Raw genomic sequence first — 13,455 nt, 5'->3', positions numbered from 1 at the left:
CATGCCCATTCTGGGCAGCCCACACCCCTGAATTAAAAAATATATATTCCCTGATGCCTATTTGTCTTACTGCCCCCCCCCCCCGGCAGGCAGATAAGGGGCTTTTGATCCTATCTGCCTCTGGGAGGGGGGCAGAAGGCTGTGGCAATTTTGTGGGGGGTGCATGCATTGCCATACACATTCTGGGCAGCCCCCACCCCTACGTACAATAAAAACAAATCTCTGATGCCTTCTGGGCTTTCTGCCCCCCAGGGGGGCAGATCATGGGCTACTGCCCCAATCTGCCCCCTGGGGGGGCAGACTGACTGTGGAATTGTTTTTTTGGGGGTGGGGGCATTGACATGCGCATTCTGGGCAGCCCCCACCCAGTATTTTAAAAAAATAAATCCCTGGTGCTTAGTGGGCTTTCTGCCCCCCTGGGGGGCAGAATAGGGGCTACTGCCCCATCTGCCTTTTAGGGGGGGCAGAAAGACAGTATCATTTGGGTGGGGGCATTGGAATGCCCATTCTGGGCAGCCCCCACCCCAATGTAAATATAAAAAAAAAATCCTTCGGGCCTCGTGGGCTTTCTACCCCCGGGGGGCAGATCAAGGGCTATTGCCCCCATCTGCCTCCTGGGGGGGCAGAACGTCTTGTGTATTCTTTGGTGCGTTAGGGTGGGGGCATTGGCATGCCCATTCTGGGCAGCCCCCACCCCTGGCTTATAAAAAGAAAATCCCTGGTGTGTATCGTGCTTTTTGCCCCCCAGGGGGGCAGAAAGGCTGTATGGCATAATTGCATAGGGGGGAGCAAAGGCCGTTGCCCAAGGGGCCGCTCCCCCATTCCTGGTGGCTAGTTGGTGGATCCCTGCTTGGAGATCGCCCTCCTGGGGCAATCCCCAAGCAGGGATCCACTAGTGAAGGGTACCATTGGAAAGGGGAGATTCTCCCCTTTTCAACGATACCTCTCCCATGTTTTTCGGTGCTCGGGGGCTGAGATACCCCCCACAAGCACCGTAACTGTAAAACTGAAACTAAGTTTCAGTTTCGTTTTCATTGTAATGACGACAGCGCGCCATGCGCACGATCGTCCTTACAATGAAAACACCTAGTATGCGTTTAGGAGGTTGGGGAACCTCTTCCCCACCTCCCAAAGCAAAAAAAAAGGGAAATCCCTCTGCTGTTTACAGCAGAGGGATTTTATTAATGTGTGCTCATGACGGAATGGTTCCGTCATGAGCATAGAAGGGGTCAAAGGTGCTCTTCCATTCAGATTTCCTCTTATGAGCAGAACTTGATAGTAGGACTAGAACTCAGTCGCCTGGTTGATATATTCTTCACTTCTTCCCCTTATCATATATTTGCTTTTGATTTCTTTGGCTCTTTTCTAGATTTTTAGCCACCAGTTCCCGGAGTTTCCCTATACGGGCTTTTAACTGTTGGGTATATTCTAGAAAGTTATCTGCTTCAGGTTATATGTCTTCATCCCATGCCTCTCGGGCTATCTCCAGAAGTGTTGGGGGATCCATCCATAAGTAATTTGAAAGAAGAACATCCCAAGCTACTCTGCACCTGATTCCTTAATACAAAGAGGGCTAAGGGGAACATGTGATCCCAATGTTTGCCTTCTCCTGAAAGCATTTTCATGCGGATGAGTTTGAGAGATCCGTTATACCTCTCAACCAACCTATCGGTTTGAGGGTGATATATAGTGAGGTTTTGATATGTTTGATGTTTAATTGTTTAAATATGTGGGCCATAAGCTACAATACAAAGGGGGTACCCTGATCTGTGAGGATTTCTTTTGGAAACACAACCCGAGAAAAAACCTCAATAAGATTCTGAGCAATAGTCTTAGTGTCTGGGATTGTGGGATACAGAGAGAAAAGGCTTCTGGGTAGCGGGTGGCATAATCTACTAAAACAAGAGCATATTGATATCCCTTTGAGGATTTTGGTAAGGGGTCTATTAAATGCATCCCAATTCTCTCAAATCGGGAGCCTATTATGTGCAAATGTTGGAGATGCGCTTGAGGGGATTAGTATGGATTTTTTTTCTGGCACACCTCACATTCTGGACAATATTTTTTTTATGTATGTGCGAAAATACCAGGCCAATAAAAATGTTGAAGAATTTCTTTGGTTGTTTTCCCAGGTTTAGAGTGCCCTGCTAGTGAATGTGAGTGCAAGTAAAACATAATTTGGTCCTGAAAGACTTTAGGTACCAATAACTACGGTGGATCAGTGGCTCCTGGTATTTGGTATAGGAGTCAATTTTTTATTTGAAAATATGGGAAGGTATGGGTGTTGTCTTGTCAGGCCTTTTCTCAAATAGGGTGTAGAAGCGTATTGTTCATCTGAGTGAAATGAAAGTTACACTCTTTCATCCAAGGTTCTGGTGCTAATAAGGCATTCTTTGGTGTTGAGCCCTTGACTTGATCTTCAGACTCCTTTATCCGGCTAAGCACAGTCTCATAGAATAAATCTAAACAATGTGGGTTATCAGTTCTTAGGATAATATTTTCCGGTATATTATGCACTTGCAGTGTTGTTTGGCTGCAGGACTGAAAGTAAGTTGTTCTTCTGATTTTCAGGTTACTTCTACTTTTCAGTTTTTCGTATGTTTAATTTGGGAATCACACTCACTTCCACAATGGATGCAGCGATACCTCTCCAGATTGGCTGCGAGACACACAATGGAAGCTATCATCTCTCCCTGAACCGATAAGCAGCAACATCACATGGATCAAACACTGTCCCCCTACATCAATGCAAAAAATATCACTTAGAATCCTTAGCCATAACGTCTGCGGGGACTCAATGACCCAATCAAACGCAGGGCAGTGCTGTCATTTTTGGAAAATTTGAGATTAGAAAGTTGCTTCCTACAAGAGATTCACCTGCTCTCCAGGGATTGTCACTGCCTTAGATCCCAGACTACCCCTACCAATTCTTTTCCTCGGCCTCGACAAAAACAGTTGGAGTAGCCATACTGGTAGCGCGCTCCTTCCGGCAGAGGGTGGAACAGAAAGTGGCTGAACTTAGAGAAAGGCTCCTCACCTATTGCTTCACTATTGGGGGCAGCAGACGCGGTGCGTCCATTAGGGCGCAGGGGCGTTGCCCCACCAGCCGCCCGCGCCCGCAGCTCCATCGGCATCTCTGAACTTAAGTAAACTCTCAGTTTACTTAAGTTCAAAGACACCGAGGGACAACTGACACCCTCTTCAGAGTCTGAAGGGGGTGGGCGGTCCGGTGTCATGTTGACTGACAGGCATTGTCAGGGGCAGACAGCAGACAGCACAAGTGCGCATGAGTGGGGACGGAGGGCGAATTTTCGCGCAGTGCACAGTCATGCGCACTGGTGCCTGCTCAGGTTGGCGCATGCCCATTAGGTGAGCGAGGGTTGAGCAAAGGCTCAAACCTCGGTCTCCTAATGGGCAGGCGGGCGAGTACTAACCGTGCCCTAAATCAATCTTGGCGCTGCTCCAGCACCAGGATTGGCTGAGAGGGGTTGCCACTCACTTGCCAGCACTGCAGCAGTGATGCGGCTGAGGCGCCAAGAAAAAGGCGGGCCGGTATCGGCCCTGCCGCAAGTATGGCGGGGCACCGACCCCCTCCCTCCCCTTCTCGGCTGCTCTCCCGGGCCCGGCGCACTCCACCGTGTCATTATTAACCCCGGGGGTAGCACTACGCTTCGCCCACGTAGTGTACGTAGCGCTGCCTGCTTCGCACTTTCCGAAGTAGGCGAAGCAGGGCAGCGCTACGCACACGCCGAGGGCGAAGCGTAGCTGCTTGCCACCCGCCACCCACCTCCCGCCCGCCCTTCTTTTAAATAATATAAGCATTGAAAAATAAATTAAAATAAGTCGACTTACCCGTAAGCGCGGCGTCCACGCATGCGCATTTGCCAGAAGAAATTAGAAACAGAAAGAGGGAGCCCCGGAGACGCCGCGCTTACGGGTAAGTCGACTTATTTTAATTTATTTTTCAATGCTTATATTATTTAAAAGAAGGGCGGGCGGGAGGTGGGTGGCACGTAGTGGGGCTACGCGAAGCGCCTAGTGTGCGTAGATTTGGGCACACTACGTGCTGCTTCACGTAGCCCCACTACGCCCACTACGCCCACCCTTAGTCATTATGACGCGGTGGGCGCGCTGCGCCGGAGATTGGCTTGCGAAGGCGACCCCTTGGCCCGGAAGTGTTTAAGGTGTCATAAAAGGCCAGGGAGCGCGCGACTCGGACTCTTTGTCCCGCGCTCTCAGGCATACTGCACACAGCCTCTAGGAGGCTGCTAACCTTTGTTTGTTTTTCTCTTTTCTAGGTCTTCGTATTTCCGATGGCGGTTCCAGTTTTGACGCTACAGCTGGACGCCGGACTCAGCGAAGGTGAAGCAGGCGAAGGTGAAGCAGGCGGTCCGGAGGCGTTTTTTCCCTGCGGGACGGTGTCGTGCGGAAGAATCGTCGTCAGGGGAGCGGCGCCGAGCGACAAGTTATCGGAGCGAGTGGCCAGGGAGCCCCGGGGTTTTTGGTGTAAGGCACACACTGATGAGGTACGGTGCAGGGAGTGACCGAGCGCTGATGAGGTACGGAGCAGGGAAGGACCGAGGCAGTTACCGTGAGTCACTGTAGCTTCACGGTTAAGGTCTGAGACTCTTACTTGCAAGGTTACCGGTACAAATCCCATTGATACTGTATATTGAGAGGCTGCAGGTTAAATATATCACTTGGAACTTTACAATGTGCAGCCTGCTTAGTACAGTGTTACAACAAACAAATGATGGACGGAATGCTGACAATGCAGACATTCTCCCCCAGTCAAGAGATCTGGGTTAAATCCATCGTTCTTTTGCCCACTACACCACCCCAGTTTAGACATGGCCATATGCAAATCAGTCTTGACCCTGTGCCTCATGGGAACAGTCCAGCCCGAACTGCCAAGCCATGTCTTCCCTGGACCGGAATCAAGCATCCTAGGACCGGTTTCTGGCTATCAGCCGTCATCAGCCAGGATAGCTTGACTCCAGTGGCGTAGTGAGCACGGGTCCCACGTCTGGGAATACCCATACCACTTAGGGCGAAAAGCGTTACAACAAACAAATGATGGACGGAATGCTGACAATGCAGACATTCTCCCCCAGTCAAGAGATCTGGGTTAAATCCATCGTTCTTTTGCCCACTACACCACCCCAGTTTAGACATGGCCATATGCAAATCAGTCTTGACCCTGTGCCTCATGGGAACAGTCCAGCCCGAACTGCCAAGCCATGTCTTCCCTGGACCAGAATCAAGCATCCTAGGACCGGTTTCTGGCTATCAGCCGTCATCAGCCAGGATAGCTTGACTCCAGTGGCGTAGTGAGCACGGGTCCCACGTCTGGGAATACCCATACCACTTAGGGCGAAAAGCGTTACAACAAACAAATGATGGACGGAATGCTGACAATGCAGACATTCTCCCCCAGTCAAGAGATCTGGGTTAAATCCATCGTTCTTTTGCCCACTACACCACCCCAGTTTAGACATGGCCATATGCAAATCAGTCTTGACCCTGTGCCTCATGGGAACAGTCCAGCCCGAACTGCCAAGCCATGTCTTCCCTGGACCGGAATCAAGCATCCTAGGACCGGTTTCTGGCTATCAGCCGTCATCAGCCAGGATAGCTTGACTCCAGTGGCGTAGTGAGCACGGGTCCCACGTCTGGGAATACCCATACCACTTAGGGCGAAAAGCGTTACAACAAACAAATGATGGACGGAATGCTGACAATGCAGACATTCTCCCCCAGTCAAGAGATCTGGGTTAAATCCATCGTTCTTTTGCCCACTACACCACCCCAGTTTAGACATGGCCATATGCAAATCAGTCTTGACCCTGTGCCTCATGGGAACAGTCCAGCCCGAACTGCCAAGCCATGTCTTCCCTGGACCGGAATCAAGCATCCTAGGACCGGTTTCTGGCTATCAGCCGTCATCAGCCAGGATAGCTTGACTCCAGTGGCGTAGTGAGCACGGGTCCCACGTCTGGGAATACCCATACCACTTAGGGCGAAAAGCGTTACAACAAACAAATGATGGACGGAATGCTGACAATGCAGACATTCTCCCCCAGTCAAGAGATCTGGGTTAAATCCATCGTTCTTTTGCCCACTACACCACCCCAGTTTAGACATGGCCATATGCAAATCAGTCTTGACCCTGTGCCTCATGGGAACAGTCCAGCCCGAACTGCCAAGCCATGTCTTCCCTGGACCGGAATCAAGCATCCTAGGACCGGTTTCTGGCTATCAGCCGTCATCAGCCAGGATAGCTTGACTCCAGTGGCGTAGTGAGCACGGGTCCCACGTCTGGGAATACCCATACCACTTAGGGCGAAAAGCGTTACAACAAACAAATGATGGACGGAATGCTGACAATGCAGACATTCTCCCCCAGTCAAGAGATCTGGGTTAAATCCATCGTTCTTTTGCCCACTACACCACCCCAGTTTAGACATGGCCATATGCAAATCAGTCTTGACCCTGTGCCTCATGGGAACAGTCCAGCCCGAACTGCCAAGCCATGTCTTCCCTGGACCGGAATCAAGCATCCTAGGACCGGTTTCTGGCTATCAGCCGTCATGAGCCAGGATAGCTTGACTCCAGTGGCGTAGTGAGCACGGGTCCCACGTCTGGGAATACCCATACCACTTAGGGCGAAAAGCGTTACAACAAACAAATGATGGACGGAATGCTGACAATGCAGACATTCTCCCCCAGTCAAGAGATCTGGGTTAAATCCATCGTTCTTTTGCCCACTACACCACCCCAGTTTAGACATGGCCATATGCAAATCAGTCTTGACCCTGTGCCTCATGGGAACAGTCCAGCCCGAACTGCCAAGCCATGTCTTCCCTGGACCGGAATCAAGCATCCTAGGACCGGTTACTGGCTATCAGCCGTCATCAGCCAGGATAGCTTGACTCCAGTGGCGTAGTGAGCACGGGTCCCACGTCTGGGAATACCCATACCACTTAGGGCGAAAAGCGTTACAACAAACAAATGATGGACGGAATGCTGACAATGCAGACATTCTCCCCCAGTCAAGAGATCTGGGTTAAATCCATCGTTCTTTTGCCCACTACACCACCCCAGTTTAGACATGGCCATATGCAAATCAGTCTTGACCCTGTGCCTCATGGGAACAGTCCAGCCCGAACTGCCAAGCCATGTCTTCCCTGGACCGGAATCAAGCATCCTAGGACCGGTTTCTGGCTATCAGCCGTCATCAGCCAGGATAGCTTGACTCCAGTGGCGTAGTGAGCACGGGTCCCACGTCTGGGAATACCCATACCACTTAGGGCGAAAAGCGTTACAACAAACAAATGATGGACGGAATGCTGACAATGCAGACATTCTCCCCCAGTCAAGAGATCTGGGTTAAATCCATCGTTCTTTTGCCCACTACACCACCCCAGTTTAGACATGGCCATATGCAAATCAGTCTTGACCCTGTGCCTCATGGGAACAGTCCAGCCCGAACTGCCAAGCCATGTCTTCCCTGGACCGGAATCAAGCATCCTAGGACCGGTTTCTGGCTATCAGCCGTCATCAGCCAGGATAGCTTGACTCCAGTGGCGTAGTGAGCACGGGTCCCACGTCTGGGAATACCCATACCACTTAGGGCGAAAAGCGTTACAACAAACAAATGATGGACGGAATGCTGACAATGCAGACATTCTCCCCCAGTCAAGAGATCTGGGTTAAATCCATCGTTCTTTTGCCCACTACACCACCCCAGTTTAGACATGGCCATATGCAAATCAGTCTTGACCCTGTGCCTCATGGGAACAGTCCAGCCCGAACTGCCAAGCCATGTCTTCCCTGGACCGGAATCAAGCATCCTAGGACCGGTTTCTGGCTATCAGCCGTCATCAGCCAGGATAGCTTGACTCCAGTGGCGTAGTGAGCACGGGTCCCACGTCTGGGAATACCCATACCACTTAGGGCGAAAAGCTTAGTACAGTGGGCAGAGCGTCCATTTGGTAATCAGAAGGTCCAGAGTTCGATTCTCAAGTAGGGCTTTAAGGGACATAAGGTGGCAAAAAATCTCAAACTCTAATTACAATAATAGATAAGGTCTGGGGACTCGTACTATCAAGGTTCCAGGTTTCAATTGAGTATTGAGTATACGCAGACTGATCCCTAAGCGAATTGAGGATTCAGGGTTCTTGTCCCTGTGTGGCCAGCCAGCACCTTTAGTCTGGGGGCAGTGTAAGTTAATCGCACGCCAGAAAGGAATAGAGAGCATTGAAGAAAAACTGTGGTTTATTACTGAGGCAAGACATATGCTAACTTGATTTTCACCGTAGGATTACTGAGGGGGTGCACATCACACCAGACAAGGAGGGGAGACTGACGGTGTCACAGGGAGGGGACACAGGCAGGCCTGCACTTCACTGCTTCTGTGGGCCGCTGGGCTAAGAGTTCGCTCGCCTACCGCCCAGGTTAGCTGGTGTGGTGTGGTTCCGGTTGCGTGGTGCTTACGGCCAGCTTGTGTACCCCCAACGTAAGGTAAGGACCTGTTGGGTCCCGGTAAAGTGACGACTAGCATTGTACTTGCAGGGTATTTGGCAGTGTGTGGGTTATCTGACATTTTGGGTCTCAAGAAAAAGATGTCTGGTAAACAGGGGGCAAAACGGTCCCGCATGGAGCATATGCTGGAAGCTATGATGCGCAGGATGGCGACAATGGATAGGAGATGGGGAAAGGTAGAGCAAATGGGGCACAGCTTAGCGAAGCTCAGACAGAAAGTGGAGGATCAGGGTGGGCCATCAGGGAGGCCCAAGCGGACAATAGTGCCCCCAAAGCCCAGGGGGGAACTGGAAGCACTCCCCAAGCAGGTGAGAAGTAAGAAGGGGAAGAATCAGAACCCAAAAACAGGGCAACCTTTAGGCGAGACCCCTGATGGGGGCGGTCCCTCCGTTCTTCCGGTTACACCTGAGAGCCCGGTAGTAATCCCTGATGTAGCGCCAAATGTCCCGGTGACCCCTGTGCCAGTCCCTGCACCAAGTCCGGTGCCTCCACCAGCTAACCCGGTGGTACCAATTGAGACCCCGGTGTTGCCCACATCATGCCCAAGTGTTCCGGTCCTGATTCCTGGTGCCCCGGTCTGGATTCCTGGTGCCCCGGTCCCGGTTTTAGCACCAGCAGGGGGTGGGCAAGTCCCGCCGGAATTAGCTTCACAGATAGCGGCAGTCCTTCCCTGGTTAGGCAAGGGGGGGATGTTACCACTTTCCATGGGTGCCAAAGAAGTAGGGGAGGACCCACTGGCAGAGGCAAAAAGAATGGTGGCGAGGATTATGGCTGCCCCGAGCGGGGAGCCGAGCCCGGGCGCGAATAAGGCCAGTCAACCCCAACCAGCGCTGCAGGAAGGCGACAGTGGAAAAGACAAGACGGCGGAGCCAGCGGGAGTTGGGGCAATAGGTAAGGAGCTGGCATTGCCATTGTTGGGCGCAGGGGTGCTACCCTTCAGGAGGGAACATTTAGCACGGCATGTAACACACGAAGTGAGGGAATTGATTTGGTCTGGTGCGTATGTCAATATGTTTTCTTTACTGGTTGGCAACAGGGAAATGGAGTATGCTAAGAGGCAAAAAGATTGGATGCTTCCCAGTGAGTGGCGGGTAGAAATGTCAAGATTCAGGGTGGAGGAGACATTGACCAATTGGATAAGGGCTTTTTCAGTGTTTGTGGCCATAATAGCAGAACGTTCGCCTAATCTGCAAGCAGAAATGGCGTGTTACCAGAGCAGGGTAACGATGATACATGATAAATATGGTGGCGTAGGTTGGAAAGAGTACAACATGAATTTCAGGAAGGCAAAAGAATTTGACCCTTCACTCACATGGGACCGGGTGGATTCTATCTCATGGTTTGACCAGTTTGGCCCAGGGCAGCCGGGCAACAGAGGGCAAAATTGGGGCAAGGGTCACACTTCTCAGCCACCTCAGTCCTTTCGGCCAGCACAAACCGGGGGCACGGCCCCGGGTACAGGGAATGGGGGGGCAAAAAGGAGTATGCTGGGATTTCAATAGAAAGTCATGCACCAGAGCTCAAGGCACTTGTAAATTCAGGCACGCATGCTCCATATGTACCCACCCCTCTCACCCAGAGTCAAAATGCCTTAAAAAAGGGAATGCCTTTTCAGGAAATAGAGGGAGGAAGAAACAAGACTAAAGAAAATGATAAAGTGGTAACGCATTCACCCATTGACGTGTTGGCTATGACTCCTTGGTTAAATAGGTACCCAGATCATGCCACAGCTAGGACATAACAGGAAGGGTTTTTGTATGGTTTCAGGATTCCAGTTGGGAATTATACAGGAGCACCAGAGTGTAAAAATCAGCTGTCGGTAAGATCAAACCCAGGGGTGGCAGTACAAAAGATTAATAAGGAATTGCGCCTGGGTAGAATAGCGGGTCCCTTTGACTTCGTCCCTGTGCCAAACTTTGTCTGCTCCCCCCTGGGGGTGGTCCCAAAGAAGGAAGAGGGGGAGTTCAGGTTGATTCATAATCTCTCAGCCCCTAGAGGTAATTCATTAAATGACGCCATCAATGAGGAACTCTGCAGCGTAAAATATGCTTCCTTTGACCAGGCGGTAGAGATGTTAAGGGTTTTGGGACCAGGGGCCTTGCTAGCCAAATCGGATGTTGAATCTGCATTCCGGCTGCTGCCTGTTCATCCTTTAGATCACCACCTGTTAGGTTTTTCATTTCAAGGAAAATTCTACATGGATAGGTGCATGCCCATGGGTTGTTCGGTTTCCTGTGCTTACTTTGAAAAATGTAGTTCATTTTTGGAATGGGTTTTCAGGCAGGCGACTGGACACCAATTTGTCATGCATTATCTTGATGACTTTCTCTTTCTTGGGTCGGCGGGCTCCCGGGAATGCGCAGGGGCATTGGAGGAATTTTGTGTGCTCATGCATACATTTGTGGTCCCGCTGGCACCAGGGAAGACTGTGGGGCCAGCAACAACAATTGAATTTTTAGGCATTGAATTGGACTCAGTACAAGGGTGTTTTAGGTTACCTGACCAACAAATAATAAAATTTCGTGCAGCATTGGAAAAATATCTCTCAAAAGACAAAGTAACCTTACATCAGCTGCAACAGGCAGTGGGACAGTTGAACTTTGCGCTACGGGTAATACCTATGGCACGACCATTCTCACTTTCCATCTCACAGGCCATGACAGGCCTGCACGAAAAACATCATCACACAACACTGTCATCTGAGGTTCGCTAGGACATGCGGATTTGGATCGCATTTCTGGAGGGTTTCAATGGCAGGGTAGTGTGGCCCGGTCCCCCCACTACTTCCGCTGAGTTAGGTTTATGGACTGACGCTGCGGGCAGTGTGGGATTTGGTGCCATACTCGGGAACCAGTGGGTGGCGCAACAGTGGCCGGCTTGGTGGGTCGAGAGTGGTTTAACAGCCAACATTGGTTTCTTGGAACTATTTCCCATTTGGGTGGCATTGACGGTTTGGCCCCATCATCTGTAAAATCAATCGGTAATCTTTTGGTCGGATAACATGTCAGTGGTAGAATGCATCAATCAACAGGCGGCAAGGTGCAAAATGATTCTCCGCCTGTTGAAAGAGATAGTGCTGTTATGTATGAAGCTGAACATACAGTTTAAGGCTAAACATGTCCCGGGGGTGCTGAATCATGCTGCTGACGCACTCTCTCGCTTCAAGATGCAGGTTTTCAGGGAACATCTACCATCTGCAGAGACAGCACCAGCACACTTCCCGAAAGTACTTTGGCAGATTGGTGCCCCCAACTACAGAACCTCGTGGCTGCTAGCCTAGCACCCAGGACCAGGAAAGCTTACGAAGGGGCGTTTTGGGCTTACTGCACTTTTTTGGGGCAGGACTGGGCAGAGAGGTGGCATACGTCGAGTGCATTCCTCTTGTTTTTAGACAATTTGAATAGAGAGGGGCGCTCCGCGGCGACTGCCAGGCGACATGTAGCAGTGGTTTCTTTCTTTGCACAGATCAGGGACAAAAAGGACCCCACAAACAGTTTCATTGTAAGGAAGGCATTGAAGGGGTGGCGACGCATCCAGGGGGCTGCTCCTGACACCAGGCAGCCGATTGGTTTGGAGCGACTGAATGCTCTGCTGGCGGCATTGGGCGCCATCTGCAGTTCAATAGGGGAGGCATTACTATTCAGAGCTGCCTTTGCATTAGCTTTCTATGGGGCATTCAGAGTGGGGGAATTGGTGGCACGCAACAAGTTGGATGTACTGGGTGGGCTCCTACGGGAGAATGTGAAAATAGAGGGTGACGCTTTGCTACTGACCATTAAAAAATCAAAAAACGATCAGGAAGCTCAGGGGAGGGGGTGGTACTTCACAGGGCACAAGAATAACCATGTTGCCCGGTGATGCACCTAGAAGCTTACCTCAGAGAGAGGAGCAATGCGGTAGGTGGGACATTGTTACTACATGCGGACGGTACCCCACTTACTATGTTTCAGTTTAAAAGGGTATTGGCAATGGCGATCAGCAAGGCAGGTCTGAATCCAAAGGATTTTGGGACGCATTCATTCAGAATAGGGGCTGCCACAGAGGCAATGGCTAGGGGGTTGCATAGCAGTAGTGTGAAGAAGATTAGACGATGGGCCTCCAATAGTTATAAGCGTTATGTGCGGCTGCACATGTTGTGAAGACTTAATACAATTGTGGACTGATGCCTGTCTTGTTTTGTTTGTTTGCTTTCAGTTTCTCAAACCTGTCATGCAGGGGGGAAACTGCCGTCGCTACAATAGCAAGATTCTTCTCAACGGCGGTCAAAACTGCAGGGCAAAGGCACACAGAATGTGTGGGTCGTTGGTCATTCTTATATACGGCGTATGAAATCTGTTTTCCTTTCAGGTAATTACAGACAAAGAGCTGAGCAGGATGGCTTCAAAGTATCTTTCCATGGAAAAGGGGGCCTTTGCCTCAGTCAGTTTAGGGGTTTTATGTCGAGTCAATCAATCAATCAATCAATCAAAGCATTTATATAGCGCACTACTCACCCAGAGGGTCTCAAGGCGCTGGGGGAGGGGGGTCCGCTACTGCTCGAACAGCCAGGTCTTGAGTTGCTTCCTGAAGGCGAGGTGGTCCTGGGTCAGGCGGAGGTGGGTCGGGAGGGAGTTCCATGTCTTGGCGGCGAGGTAGGAGAAGGACCGTCCCCCTGTGGTGGCTCTTCGGATGCGGGAGACGGCAGCGAGGGCGTGGCCGGTCGATCGAAGCTGGCGTTTGGGAGCGTAGAAGTTGAGGCGGCTGTTGAGGTATCCTGGGCCTTGGTTGTGTAGGGCTTTGTGTGCGTGGGTGAGGAGTCGGAAGGTGATTCTCTTGTTGACCGGGAGCCAGTGCAGGTCTCTCAGGTGTCCAGAGATGTGGCTGCGACGGGGGATGTCCAGGATGAGTCGTGCTGAGGCGTTCTGGATTCGC

The sequence above is a fragment of the Triturus cristatus genome, chromosome 8 (genome assembly GCF_964204655.1).
Source record: "Triturus cristatus chromosome 8, aTriCri1.1, whole genome shotgun sequence".
NCBI classification, from domain to species: Eukaryota; Metazoa; Chordata; class Amphibia; order Caudata; family Salamandridae; genus Triturus; species Triturus cristatus.
This window is presented reverse-complemented; position numbering follows the sequence as displayed.